Source organism: Adiantum capillus-veneris, chromosome 20 (assembly GCF_014529385.1).
Source record: "Adiantum capillus-veneris isolate H3 chromosome 20, ASM1452938v2, whole genome shotgun sequence".
Lineage (NCBI taxonomy): Eukaryota > Viridiplantae > Streptophyta > Polypodiopsida > Polypodiales > Pteridaceae > Adiantum > Adiantum capillus-veneris.
The window spans coordinates 42,010,761-42,026,858 of NC_140950.1; positions in this window are offsets into that span (position 1 = coordinate 42,010,761).

Consider the following 16,098-nt stretch of genomic DNA (forward strand, 5'->3'; position numbering starts at 1 on the left):
TTCGACCTGTGAACGCTTGCCAAACCTCATTGTAATTGGAGAAAGTGAGCAGGCGTGTGCTGGAGCAGCTGGCGACTAAGCTCGGGAGGACATAACCTGCTCCGACACCAATTGTTGGAATTAGGGTTGCAAAGAAATGCACACAACTTGGAGAAGAAGAAGGAAGCTCAAGGCGCACAATAGAGAGTGTTACTTAGTGTGAAATGGAAAGATAGGTAGCCCTAGAGTGATGGGCGTATATACAATGCACGGGGGAAATAACCTCCTAAAGAGGGAAAAAATGCCCCGGTAGTCCTAGTGTGTTCACACACATCACTACCACATGTATATGGTAACAATTTTGTTTATGAGAAATTTAAGCTCACTGTCTCATTATCTCAAACTCTTATTTTTGTTTCACGTTGTGCTGTATGTTTCATGAAAATTGTAAACAACATGACATTAGCATGGCATGAGCGCACACAGTTCAGCCTTAAAGAAATTGTAAACAACAAGATGAGCCATTTAAACCAAATTTAGACTCATTATCATTGATATCCAATATTTTGTACAAAATGCCACTTGTAGGGAACAATGGAGAAATGCCAGTTGTATGGCTCTACCTAAGTAGTGGGGCTTGGCTAAAATTTAGATACACAATCCCCCTCGCATCTCCTTGCACAAGAATTTCTTTTCAATAAATCTTGAGGCCTGCTAACAGAAAGGAAAAAAGTGAGTGTGCCACAGACAAGCAAAATTGAAAGAAATAAATAAGTCATTATTTGCATATCTTTTTGCCATCAAACATAAATGCAAAATCTATTGGCAAATCTATCTCTTCATTCTGTAGATCTTGCCTCACTTGGTATAATGTGTACATGGATCTTATCTTCAAGGTTTCCAGGTGCTCATCGTTCACCAACACATCAATGTTTTGGATGGGGCTGTCAGTATAATCATCCATGTTTTGATCCAAAGAAACCAACTGACTACCCACATGATGCCACCCAGTGTAGAAAAATGACAAGATGAAGGTTTGGGTACTAATCATATATTAACAAGCTACGTAGGAAGGTTGCACTTTGAAAATAACTTCATTCACTATTTTTCAATCCAAACCTTCATCCACAAATTCTAGAACATTTTTTGTGTTTAGGTACTTAACTGACCTCATTGTTCTAGACACTTGCACATCTAGATTTAAATTTACAAAGATTATGATGGGCATAAAAATTGATAATCTACTTTGTTCGCTTGTAGTATTTCCCTTTAGACATTTTTGGATCTCATGAAAAATCTTTCACCTATAGCTTTCACTTGTTATTGAGCTTGGTAGTGGCCACTCTCCACTCCTAAAATCAGGAAGTGAAAGCTTAAAGATACTTCCTGTTATGAGTGCATATAGAGCTAGAAGAGAGCAAGAGGAGGCACTCACAATGTACAAGAACTTGGACTTGATGATAAGCTTAATATTGATTACAAGACTTAATACTTTATTAAGAGAGTTAGATACAATACTTGGATTACATGAATTGAGTACAAGACAAGGCTTGATTGCAAGGAAAAGACTTGAACATAAGAACTAGAAGATGGATTTCCTCATAGGAGCCTCACAACTAGTGTTGGAAAGACTGAGGAGCTTGTGGCCCAAGACCCCTATTTATACTAGTGCTTGAGGAGGTTACTTAAGGAGGTTAGAACTTCTAGGTTCTTCTTGAGGAGGTTAGAATCTTCTAGAACCTTCTTGAACTTGTAGTCCTTCTAGAACCTTCTAGATCCTTCTTCAACTCTCTAGAGCTTTTCAAAAACTTCTAGATTCTTCCGAAATCTTCTCCAAGCTTCTAGAAACTTTTTGATCCTTCTAGTTCTTGTAGAACCTTCTAGGTCCTTCTTCAACTTTCTAGAGCTTTCCAAAAACTTCTACATTCTTTCGAAATCTTCTCCAAGCTTCTAGAAACTTCTAGAATCTCCTTGATACTTTTAGGACCTTCTAGAATCTTTTGGATCCTTCTTGATTCTTCTAGAGCTTTCTAGTGATGATGTAGGTGATGATGCAGGCAGCGATTGACTCTCAAGCATCCATGACATTACCCCCTCCTCTAGCAACGAGTTCCATGAGGAGCGGTGGTGTTCCTTGGCTGGGGCTTCCATGGATGCTCTTGATTGAACTCTTGGACTTTAAGAGATGTATGTTGAAGATTTTGTGCTGGTTCCCAGGTTTTTTCATTGACATCATAGCATTTCCAATGCACCAAGTATTGTAACCTGCCACACGAAACTCGAGAATCTAGGCCTTTCTCGAGCTCATATTTTTCATGTCCTTGAATCTCAACCGGAGGAGGTGGTTGTAGGGCTCTCCCTGCGATCTTAGATGTGTAATAGGTTCTAGGACTAAGACATGAAAGACCAGATGAATTTTCATGGTTGAGGGCAACTGGAGGTGATAGTTGACTGATTTGACTTGACGGATAATTTTAAACGGGCCAAGCCTTCAATAATCAATCTTTTGATAGGGACAAGATGAACGCAGATCACGTTGGAGGAGCCACACTTTATCCCCTTCTTTGCATTTTGGATGTTGCATGCGATGGAGATCTGCACTTTCCTTATACTTGTATAAAGCGAGGAAATCCATACACCGAGCAAAAAAAACCAAGCATGTCATTTTTTTGAGCGAAAGTAAAGAGAATTGTACCACAAATTTCTTTTTTGATTAAGCCTTGCGATAATGCCAAGTGCAAGCATTCCAACAAAATGGTCAATCTGTAAAGGATTGAAAACTCCAACGCATGAAGGTGATCACTGTTATATTATAAATCCTTACTTGATTAAGTAACATAAGCTATCAAAACTCTAGACACCCCTCTTGCAATGGGGTGCAATTGCAAGGAATCCAAAAAATGATTAATCCATAAAGGATCAAAAACCCTAGCTAGCTCAAGCCACCGATGTTATGCTGAAACTTTGTCCGCACCCAATCCCTGAAATAGCTCCACTTTTGTTAGTGCAACCTTATGCACAAAGTCGTGAGCTGTAGAGTCCAACCCAAGGACAAAAATACACAATGTACATGTGTTTGCAAGGCACATACGTGAGACACTGGTTGTTCTACGCAACAGGGTGTTTATGAAAACCTAAATGCAATAGGGGGATATTTCCAAGTGACCAGTTTTTGGTGAGCGCTTTTTAGGAATTAGGTGAGAAAATTCCTAAAAAGATTCGCTCTTCCTCCTTGTCGACTCTTTCGTCTTGTTCATATCTCTATCTCTCTCTCGCAGAGAGAGAGAGAGAGAGAGAGAGAGAGAGAGAGAGAGAGAGAGAGAGAGAGAGAGAGAGAGAGAGAGAGAGAGAGAGAGAGAGAGAGAGGTATTAGGGAGGTTGAGACATAGTCAAACATATGGAAGCTAAACAAATTGTTTAAAAAACAATAGAGACAAGGGTACTTAAAACAAGAACACCCATTAATAATAAAAAAAGTTACATTTTATTGCACTTGCATTACATAGGCAATAAGTGTTCATCTTCTGGAAGGCCCGGTCTTAGGAGTTGATGTGCTCCCTTTGAGTGGCAAATTAAGATTCACCACGTTCCCTAGCTGCTGCATCATTTCCTCCTCATCCTCCTCTGTGATGAGCCCAATCTTCTTCCAGCAAGAGAAAGCAAATTGTTCCGTCTCGTTCAAATTGATTAAGTTCCGCATATTGAGTTCCTTGCGGCATCGATAGAGGCGATACACATTGATGGTTGCCTTTAGAGCCTCCCTAAACCAATCGGCTCCATACAATGCCTCTCCGTTGGGAATGTCTTCCATGGCACCCCACGCAGACTTGATTTTACTCTCAAGATCGTTGGACATCGTGAAAAGAAAGAGAGCCTTGTGCTAGGAAGCTAGTGGACACTTTCACAAAAATAATTCAAGCTATGGCAATTTATAGCCACTATGGAAATATTATATTACTTTATACACGATTTGACACATAAACAACCAGTACTCAAATATGAAAAAAACTGCAAATGAATGTATCCAAATGTGGCCATCATAAGATAAAATTAGAAAGTAGTACAGTTGTCTAGGTAAAGCATACTAAGAAAAAGTGAGAATTGACAAATGCTATGCATCCATGCCTGAATAAGTCCGGCTTCAGCTCAGTGCCCTGAAGATATCAACATCTGCCAGGATTGGTTGATGGATAACCATGTTGTCATTTTGGCTTAGCCCTAGCACACGCAGATAAATAAAATACAAATGTTTACATGCAAGATATGGCTTTTTCTTTGACACACCTTCCATGAAGTCTGGACATGTGCACGATGGCTGGTTGCTAATACAAACTTTGTACATCCCGACGTGACCATCTTCACTTTTGGTCTCTACTTTGAAGACCTCATTAACACCATCTGCTGCACATATCTCTTCTATGACCTTTGCTCTCAGGGCTAGTGCTAAACTGATCTTGCAAAAATGGATGTCCGATACCGTACACGCAGACCATCTCGCACTGTGGCTCTTGCACTGCCTTTAGGAGTGGATGTATCTTTTGACTTGAAAGGAGAGTTTGTCATATTTTGTTCAGGAAAAACTGGTGTTACATTAGATACTCCTTCTTTGTTGAGCTCCACTTGATACCCCCCTTCATGCAATATTTGCACCTCATCCTCCGATAGGTTGGTGCCCACATGCACGGGCCAAGTGTGTGGTGGATGCTGAGGCTACGGCTCAATGTTTTGGTCTACTATATGGAAATGCAAGACATGATCCAGACAAAACCAAAACCATTGATGCACCACACCATTTGGATGTTTTGGATATCCTTCAAATGATGGGGCTGGTATACCAAGGCTAGAACCTGCTATACTGCATCCACACCTGCGTCCTCCTCTTGGCATGCCGCTACATGTGACCCTACTACGTTGTGGAGTTTGGCGTATGGCCCACATTGCCTCATTGACCTTGTGCTCAACTACATACTGTCCACCATAACCTATACTTCTTTTTGGGGTTTGTGATATCCCTTCTTCTGCAAAGTTGATCTTACGTGGTTTTCCACACTTCTTGCAATCTTTGGTGACCAAGTTGTACTCAGGCCTATGTGATTCATCATCTTCCACGTTGATAACCTCATTTGGCTTCTGTTTTTGCCTTGATGTCTCCTTATCTCCTGTTAATGGACTTGGTTGTTTATACATTGGAGTACCCTCAGTAACCACATTCACTGCTCTTATCACTTGGCCAGGACGTTTTTCATGGCGTTCCGTAAGCTTTTGTGTTGATGGACCCTTCCCAATGTGTTTTCCATGGCTGTATGAAATGGCCTTTGTGATCTGTAAAATGGAATTTGCAAGGTCGGTTGTACATTCATCATATAATGAAATGCGTTTACGGAAACCCTGGCCTGCTAGCCAACTGCCATGCTTGCTCTCCGCAAGGTTAGTGCGTGGAGTGTTTGGTCCATCAGAGCTACTTTCTACGCATGTCATAATGCCACCCCAATGTGCAATACAAATTTCCCACCAACTAAGCCATGAATCCATATATGGAATGTTACGGTCTATGCAATGACCGTTACACCACCATTGGCGTATTAGACGAGCCTCTCCTTCTGCAGCCTCTTTTGTTGGTGCTTGCCTCCACTTCTCACACATTTCTTTGTGTGTGTGTGAGAAGCTTGCACCACATACTTCAGTGTGTGTTGATTCAAGCTTTGCTTCCAATGGAAAAGACAAGAACGCTCTCGACCGCTCATTGTATTGGTCTTGTCACCACCATTGAAAACAATTTGAACTGCATTTCAATTTGCTTGAGCTTCATCCGCCATGTAGCCAAAGACATTAGCTTTGTCACACCCACACGATATCATTACATCATTGAGGCGCTCCCAAAACAAACATTGCGTTTCCATGTCTTCCTATTTCATTTCACAAGTTGCAATAGTCAAAAGGTCATGCATGCTGCAAACAAATTGTTTTAGAGAGAGTCAAACGCAAGCCACAAAGCTCTTAAAGTGCACCATGTACCTTGGATCATAGACATGACAAGCCATAGTCACCCATTCGTTAACACGCTTGGTGTGATCAAACTGGATCCACGCACGTTGAAGATCGCCATCCCGATCTTATCTCATTTGGTTCACTAGGTCCACACCGGATGCTAGACCAATTGTGGACATTTTGAAGACATAACATTTCTCCCCCTCCGTACCTTGACCAGGAAACCGGCTTCCATGCAAAAACTCATATGTGCAGTCTCGCTTCAGCTTTAGGAGTGCATCAATGCCAAAAGATTCTTTGTCAGCCCCTCTACGTAAAATAGATACTGACCTTTGAAACCTATCAATGTTAAAAGTGTTTAGATAAATAAATAATTTAGCATAGAGTTTTGCATCAAAATAAGAATCTAGGAAATGCTCATACCAATTATTTTGCACCAATGGCCCCAACTCCTTAGCGATTGCAAATAGCTGTTGCTCACCTAAAACTCCTTCGTTGGTGTTGTTGCAAAGAAGTGTTGTACTTATAATTTCTTTTGCTAAACACATTTGAACCTTCCTGGCTCCTGCATGTGGGTCAACAGTTAAAATCCTTTGCACCATCAGCTTGGTGTTGTCCGTTAGTGTTTTGGATGTGCCGGTGCGCACATCGTGTCGATGTGTGCCACGATGAGTCATGACTCTAGTGGCAATCTCATCGGATGGCATGACATAGTATACTACACAATCACATGTTGCAATACACAAAGCAATTGCCTTACAAAAGTGGCATGTAAGGCTCTTATCTCCAATCTTACAATATTGCCCGGGTGCAGTTGCCTTTTGTATGTACCCGTTGAAATGACTTGTATTGGGAATATGATAATTAACCAAGCGGACACATTGTTCATTCATCCACTTGAGAGATCCTATGCAATGACTAAGACGCACTACACCTAGAAAAACAATATTGGACGTAGTAGGCTTCAACCACAAATGAGGATAATACTTATGCTCCATCGCATCCATATGGTGCAACTTTCCCATAATAGGTGGAAATTCTAAAACGAGATCTCCATTGTAAGACCTTGGAATCTCTGTAACTTGTTCCACTTGTTTTATTTGCATTAAAAGCTTTGTCAATATGCCCTTCTTTTCGGCCTGTAAGAGTTTTTGTCTTGTACTCCTTTTGAAGCTGTTTGAGGGCAAAACTTGAGGGGGGGTACATAGATCTATTAACTCCTTTTGACCAAATTGCATCTTTGACGGACTATCCACAATGGCAAGGGGAGTCATGGTAGGTGAGCCGGCATATTGTGTTTGATGGGATACGTTGACTTTGTATTTACGTGAAAGCTGATCATCCAGTACATAAATCATGAATTCACCCAAATTATTGAGCGTCCTCTCAAGAGGCAAATTCATTTCAATATCACCTACTTCGATGATTGCATCTAAAGTTGTAAATTGCATTGGAGAAATTAATTCTAAAAGAAATGATTCATATATTATAAATTTACCATTGTAAAAAGGATAAGAAAACTCTTTACCTAAGAAAAATAAAGAGCAAGCCATAATAATATGCTAAGCAAATAATTAAGCACAAGATCACATTGTATAAACTAAAACAAATTGTTTATATACTCACGTCTAATAATATAGCCGTTATAAATTTAAAATTAATATTATTTTATTATTTTATAAAATTAATGTAAAAAAATACCAAATATTTTATTTTAAAAATTTCTACAAAATATTTGTTTGTAACTGTGTGATCATGTGAATTTAATTATTTTAATTTCTTTTTTTAATGTTTATGTAAAGGAGATGTGTGAGTAATCGGGTGTGCTAAGGATAGGGGAGCAAGATGCTGTAAGTCAAAGTCGAAGGATTGAGGAGTCAAACAACGGGTACATTTAGGAGATAGTACTCCCCACCCCCTCCCACGCCATTCAAGCGACGAGGAAGGGGGTGGGGGGGGGGTGTGCGTTGGTGGAGGCGGGGTAAGGAGAGGAGGGGCGGGGCGGGGCGGGGCGGGGCGGGGTTTGTGTGCAGGGCCGCCACTTGGGGCGGAGGTGGAGGCGGGGGCGGGGGCGGGGGCGCTATCGGGGGGGGGTAGGCGGGGCAAGGGGAGCGGAGGCGGGCCGGCGGGCCGGAGCGTTGTCCATGGGCGGCCAAGCGCCCATAGCACGCGCGTTGGTAAAGGGCGGGGACGGGACACTAACGCAAGGGGGTCGAAGGGGGGGGAGAGTGGGGCGTTGGCCATGGGCGCGTGTGATGTGTGTGTGTACTCTACCTCTAGCCAACGCGTGGTCAGAGGCAGAATACACGCACACGTTACAAGCATGACAGTCCACGTGGACACGTTGGCCACGTCGACCGTCGCGTGTCCACGTGGACTGCCACGTGTGTCTGTCCACACACGCATACACGTTGCAAAAAGCGTATGTGTGTGTGTGAACACACACACAAACGCACACACACGCACCACGAAGGTGCGTATGTGTGCACACATACACAAACGCACACACGTAGGCGTATGTGTGTGTATGTACACCACATACACGCCTGCATGCAACGTGTGTGTGTGCACACACACACACAATCACCAGTGCGTGCAATGCATGTGTGTGCACACACACATACACGCCAACACACACACCTTCACACTCCTCTCTCACACACACACAAAAGGACAAAATAATAAAATTAAAAATTAAAATTAATAAATAAAAATAAAAGCTTTATAAAGTGCATTGACCTTCTCTTTTCACTTTCTTCATCTCTATTTTTTTCTATTGCACAGATCTCTCTCTTTCTCTCTGTCAAGTTTTCTCTTGTTCACATCTCAAACTCTTACCTACAATCTCTCATAAATCATCCTATATCTATTGAGGCGGTCCGGGGCGGGCAACAAGAGAGGCGACCTCTAAACACCCCTCCAGGCTCCTGTGCTGCTCAATTGGGGCTGGGGCAACCACAAGCACAACACAACAACAAACCCACAGCCAAACCCAAACAAGATAGGGGCACCACCTAGTTATGGTATGCGAACTAGGACGCAAGAGAGATTTTGGCACAACCAAGAAGATGCACCACACAAAACACACAAACAACCTCACACCAAGACACACACAAACTGGACCAAAGAGAGCTAGAGCAAAGGGAAGAGAGAGAGAAAAGGATCTTGGGTAATACCTTATTTGTGACTTGAAAATGAAGATGGTTCGTTATGATGCTATCGTAGAACTTGTATAAAACTCACTCAATGCTTAGTGATTGCTAAACATTGCCAAAACACACACACTGTCTTAGGGTGTGGGAGATCTCTCACCACAATACCCTCTTACAATGGACAAAAAATGGCAATGAAAAAACACACTAAAACACTTTCTAAATCAAGATCAATCGATAAAAACTCAAAATACACAAGTCACCTTGAATTCACCGAACCGTATTGCACAAATGGAAGGATGAAGATTTGAACGTCGAATCACGCCTTTGATGCACCAAACCTCAATTTATTGATGATGAAGGAGCATATACAATAGTGGTTTTGAGATTTGTGGAACTCACGCTCTCTCACTTACAATGTGTAGCTTGAAGGCTTCTCTCACACCAAGAGTGAAGCTCACAAGTGGTTGCTACACCTAAGTCTCTCCTCACGCATAGAGTGTTGGGGTGCTATGTGAGATATTGGAGGTTGTTTTACAAGAAGGAGAGGGGCCTATTTATAGGTTGGAGACCCCATATTAAGATTATTGGAAATCCTAATTTACAAGCTAACAAATCAGGATTATGATTTTTTTGAATATCAAAACATTGCGGGCCTTCTTTGTCTGCTTGAGTCATGGGTGTGGGCTCAAAAGAGAGCATTATTGATGGTAGATAAGGTGAAAGTAAGTTTTAAGGAAGGGGAGAGAGAGAGAGAGAGAGAGAGAGAGAGAGAGAGAGAGAGAGAGAGAGTTACTATACATGTCTTGAGGTGAGGTGTCTTTTATGGTTAGGTTAATGCTATTTTGTGTTAGTATGTTAGTCGTTAGTAATCACTAGAAAGTTAATGTTACATTTACAATGGGTAGAGTGAGTTGATTTGATGAAGGAAGAGGGGTGAATTAAAAGAGAATCATTGAGATGGTGAAGCTTTGAAGAAGCTTGAACTCACCCTTGTGTAGATTGTGGAAAAAATGACCGCTGGTCTTCTTCTTCTTCTTCGCTTCTTTACGCCGCCGCCACGGTTGACCACCATGATGAAAAGAGGATTTGTTGATGAAAAATCCTCAATTTGCAGAAGTTATCATGGTTAAGATGCTGAATTTTAGATATTTTAGGAGAGGTAAATGAAATTGTAACATAGAAGCAATAGAGAGAGACATGGAGAGGGTGTATGTATGTAGAGGTTCATAAAAGAACTATAGGGATGAGAGAGAAGGGTAATGGTGAAGAGGGTGGGAGAATCCATGGAAATTGCAGGTTTGAGTGAGGGAAGGAGAGGGAGGGATGTGTAAGAGTGAGTAGGTGTGTGGAAGGGTGAGAGAAGACTAAGGGCTACTTGTGAGAAAAGTGGGCAGACTAGGGTCCACTCAAAAAATCATAGCTCACCGCTGGTAGCTCCAAAAATCATGAAAAAATTTGAGGTGATTATTCAGAGCGTGGGATACATTTTCTCTTTTGACCATCGCTCAAAATTCGGAGTGGAGATAGGTGCCAAAATTCTCACCAAAAAGCCTGTTTTTATGCCTGCAAAAGTCTTTTAGTGGTCCCCTCCTTTGTTGAATTTGTACAATGCATCCAAGAGTGAGCCCCTCCTTTGTCATATTATAATACAAAGCATTCAAGTTGCCCTTGACCCATGCATGGAGGAGGATTATTGGTGAAATAAGAAATATATACATGGTGGGACTAGTGTATGGACTATTCATGGACTTTAGCTCAATGAGCACATGGTGTTAGAATAATGAGTAAAAATAATAATAAAAATATGGAGGAGTTATGGATATGAAAAGATATTGGAATCATATGATATGGTCCCTCCTTGAATTATTTTTGGTGAAAGAGGAAAATGTATGCAAGTAAATAATATAATAAAAGTAACCAATGAGTAGAAATCAATTTTTTGTTTTCACGAGGGTGAGGGTGAAAATGTGGGAGTGATTTGTATAAAGGAAAAATATGAGGTTAGAGTATGTACATATTGGCAAAAAAAATATATATATATATATATATAATTATGGTGTAAGAGGATGAAAGAAGGTGTACATAGGTTTAATAAAACACACACCTAAGTAGAAATATTTAAATAAAATACCAAAATAATTATAAAAAATCCCTATATTTAGGCCATATATACAATGAAATATTTACACACAAAGAGGCCAAAATATACTTTTATTTTTTTATTTTTTATTATTTTTTATTATTTTTATTTTTTTTGGCTCACCTAGCCCAGTGACTAGCTAGCTGAGGGTTTTTAAGAGGATATGGGAAAAGTCCCGTGACTCACGCACGCCTATGTACAGTGAAATGGTAGGGATAGCCACAGTGTTTGGGTGATTTTGGTAGGGTGAAGTAATCTAGTATGGCAATTATGGAGAGCGGAAAAACGGCTATCATTAGCCCTTCCCCCAGGATGATGGTATATTCATGTACCATCATAGAGCATCTTTTCCAAAGAGAGTGCTTCAGAGTCCTTGACGAGATCTTCATTGTTTGGCCCCTCAGAATTTTGGCTGGAGTTACACTCATGCTTCATGTAACAATACTTACATGAGACAGCGGCGTTTGGACAGATCTTTGGTAGATCCTTTGGTAGAAGGCGACTCAAATAGGGCTTCAAGCGATACCCGTTTACCTTCCTGGAGTGCTCTTTACCATTCAAGTCCATAAGCTGATAGTAACTAGAATTGAAAGCCTTCTTGACTATGTATGGCCCTTGCCATCTAGTTTCAAACTTGGCATCAAAACGATTGTCAAGTCGATTGTCATACCTTAGCACAAGCTCTCCTTCCTTGATGCCTTTGTCCTTCAGTTTCTTGTCGTGCGTTTCTTTCGCTTGTGTGGCTTTCCTCTTGTAGCACTCGTATGCTGCTTCTCTTTTCCACTCAAGCTCCACTAACGTAAGAAGTCGATCCATCCATACCTCTTGATCATCTTGTGCTCCTTTGCCATGAAGTCGCATTGTTGGAATGTTGAGCTCGATAGGCTGCAAAGCCTCTTGACCATAGACCAAGTGAAATGGTGTGAACTCCGTGGCTTCCCTATATGTGGTTCGATATGCCCACAAGGCACCATCCAAGAAGTCATCCCATAATTTTGTCTTGTTTTGCACCATCTTTCTAATGATTCCTGCAATGACACCATTAGCCTTCTCCACCAAACCATTTGACTGTGGGTAGTATGGTGTGCTATGACGATGTAGAATGTGAAGCTCTTCACAAACTTCTGTGAGCAAGCCCTTCCTAAACCCTGGACCATTATCAGAAACAATCTCCAAAGGTCTGCCAAATCTGCAACAAATGTGAGTGTACACAAACTTGCTAACTGTTCTCTCATTCACTCTTGCCACACTTTGAGCTTCCACCCACCTAGTCATATAGTCTACAGCCACTAGAATGTAGAGTTTACCATTTTTTGTCCTAGGCAGAGGACCCATAGCATCAATGCCCCACTTTTCAAAGGGTCCATTTGCAAGCACTATTTGCCTCGGGCCATGCACCAACCTTCTATTTCCATTTATCTGACAATTGTGACAGCTTTTACACCAATGTTGAACATCCACATGCAAGCTTGGCCAAACATACCCCGCAAGCAAAATCTTCTTCACAGTTGATTCTTCGGAAAAATGACCCCCACATGCCTCTTCATGCAAACCTTTTAGAATGGCCTAAAATTCTACGAATTACACGTTGAAATTGCAACTTAGTACTAACAATTATGTGTACCTTTTGCCATGCAATGGGAATGAAGGGATCATACAAATTCTCGTGATTCATGCAAGCTACTTGATTATGCTAAAGGTTGAGCCTACACAAAACATACACAAGCCTTTCCTCAGTGGGGGCACCAAAATTGAGGCGGTCCGGGGCGGGCAACAAGAGAGGCGACCTCTAAACACCCCTCAAGGCTCCCGTGCTGCTCAATTGGGGCTGGGGCAACCACAAGCACAACACAACAACAAACCCACATCCAAACCCAAACAAGATAGGGGCACCACCTAGTTATGGTATGCGAACTAGGACGCAAGAGAGATTTTGGCACAACCAAGAAGATGCACCACACAAAACACACAAACAACCTCACACCAAGACACACACAAACTGGACCAAAGAGAGCTAGAGCAAAGGGAAGAGAGAGAGAAAAGGATCTTGGGTAATACCTTATTTGTGACTTGAAAATGAAGATGGTTCGTTATGATGCTATCGTAGAACTTGTATAAAACTCACTCAATGCTTAGTGATTGCTAAACATTGCCAAAACACACACACTGTCTTAGGGTGTGGGAGACCTCTCACCACAATACCCTCTTACAATGGACAAAAAATGGCAATGAAAAAACACACTAAAACACTTTCTAAATCAAGATCAATCGATAAAAACTCAAAATACACAAGTCACCTTGAATTCACCGAACCGTATTGCACAAATGGAAGGATGAAGATTTGAACGTCGAATCACGCCTTTGATGCACCAAACCTCAATTTATTGATGATGAAGGAGCATATACAATAGTGGTTTTGAGATTTGTGGAACTCACGCTCTCTCACTTACAATGTGTAGCTTGAAGGCTTCTCTCACACCAAGAGTGAAGCTCACAAGTGGTTGCTACACCTAAGTCTCTCCTCACGCATAGAGTGTTGGGGTGCTATGTGAGATATTGGAGGTTGTTTTACAAGAAGGAGAGGGGCCTATTTATAGGTTGGAGACCCCATATTAAGATTATTGGAAATCCTAATTTACAAGCTAACAAATCAGGATTATGATTTTTTTGAATATCAAAACATTGCGGGCCTTCTTTGTCTGCTTGAGTCATGGGTGTGGGCTCAAAAGAGAGCATTATTGATGGTAGATAAGGTGAAAGTAAGTTTTAAGGAAGGGGGGAGAGAGAGAGAGAGAGAGAGAGAGAGAGAGAGAGAGAGAGAGTTACTATACATGTCTTGAGGTGAGGTGTCTTTTATGGTTAGGTTAATGCTATTTTGTGTTAGTATGTTAATCGTTAGTAATCACTAGAAAGTTAATGTTACATTTACAATGGGTAGAGTGAGTTGATTTGATGAAGGAAGAGGGGTGAATTAAAAGAGAATCATTGAGATGGTGAAGCTTTGAAGAAGCTTGAACTCACCCTTGTGTAGATTGTGGAAAAAATGACCGCTGGTCTTCTTCTTCTTCTTCGCTTCTTTACGCCGCCGCCATGGTTGACCACCACGATGAAAAGAGGATTTGTTGATGAAAAATCCTCAATTTGCAGAAGTTATCATGGTTAAGATGCTGAATTTTAGATATTTTAGGAGAGGTAAATGAAATTGTAACATAGAAGCAATAGAGAGAGACATGGAGAGGGTGTATGTATGTAGAGGTTCATAAAAGAACTATAGGGATGAGAGAGAAGGGTAATGGTGAAGAGGGTGGGAGAAGCCATGGAAATTGCAGGTTTGAGTGAGGGAAGGAGAGGGAGGGATGTGTAAGAGTGAGTAGGTGTGTGGAAGGGTGAGAGAAGACTAAGGGCTACTTGTGAGAAAAGTGGGCACACTGGGGTCCACTCAAAAAATCATAGCTCACCGCTGGTAGCTCCAAAAATCATGAAAAAATTTGAGGTGATTATTCAGAGCGTGGGATACATTTTCTCTTTTGACCACCGCTCAAAATTCGGAGTGGAGATAGGTGCCAAAATTCTCACCAAAAAGCCTGTTTTTATGCCTGCAAAAGTCTTTTATTGGTCCCCTCCTTTGTTGAATTTGTACAATGCATCCAAGAGTGAGCCCCTCCTTTGTCATATTATAATACAAAGCATTCAAGTTGCCCTTGACCCATGCATGGAGGAGGATTATTGGTGAAATAAGAAATATATACATGGTGGGACTAGTGTATGGACTATTCATGGACTTTAGCTCAATGAGCACATGGTGTTACAATAATGAGTAAAAATAATAATAAAAATATGGAGGAGTTATGGATATGGAAAGATATTGGAATCATATGATATGGTCCCTCTTTGAATTATTTTTGGTGAAAGAGGAAAATGTATGCAAGTAAATAATATAATAAAAGTAACCAATGAGTAGAAATCAATTTTTTGTTTTCACGAGAGTGAGGGTGAAAATGTGGGAGTGATTTGTATAAAGGAAAAATATGAGGTTAGAGTATGTACATATTGGCAAAAAAAATATATATATATATATATAATTATGGTGTAAGAGGATGAAAGAAGGTGTACATAGGTTTAATAAAACACACACCTAAGTAGAAATATTTAAATAAAATACCAAAATAATTATAAAAAATCCCTATATTTAGGCCATATATACAATGAAATATTTACACACAAAGAGGCCATAATATACTTTTATTTTTTTATTTTTTATTATTTTTATTTATTTTATTTTTTTTTGGCTCACCTAGCTCAGTGACTAGCTAGCTGAGGGTTTTTAAGAAGATATGGGAAAAGTCCCGTGACTCATGCACGCCTATGTACAGTGAAATGGTAGGGATAGCCACAGTGTTTGGGTGATTTTGGTAGGGTGAAGTAATCTAGTATGGCAATTATGGAGAGCCGAAAAACGGCTATCACTATCTTCTTTAATTCTTTAGCGCAAGCATGAGAACAAGAAATCAAACCAAAAATACTAGTGCCGTGGATGAGGTTGATGTTACTATGTCACAAGAAGTACCTCCGTTATGCACACAGGATATCGAACAATCTCAAGCCTTGAGTTCTTTAGATCGCATTGTGTCCATCGTAACTAGAGTGGATGGAACAACGTAATCAAGCGCCGGACCCAGTCATCATGTGGAAAGAGGTACCGCTATTGAAGATGTAAGAGATGAAGTGTTTGGAAACTTTGTCGACAAGCACTTTTCATTGGACTGGGTGGATTCTCATAGAGTACCATACAATGGCAAACTTCCAGTACGCTTGCCTCTATGTCGACTTGTTTCA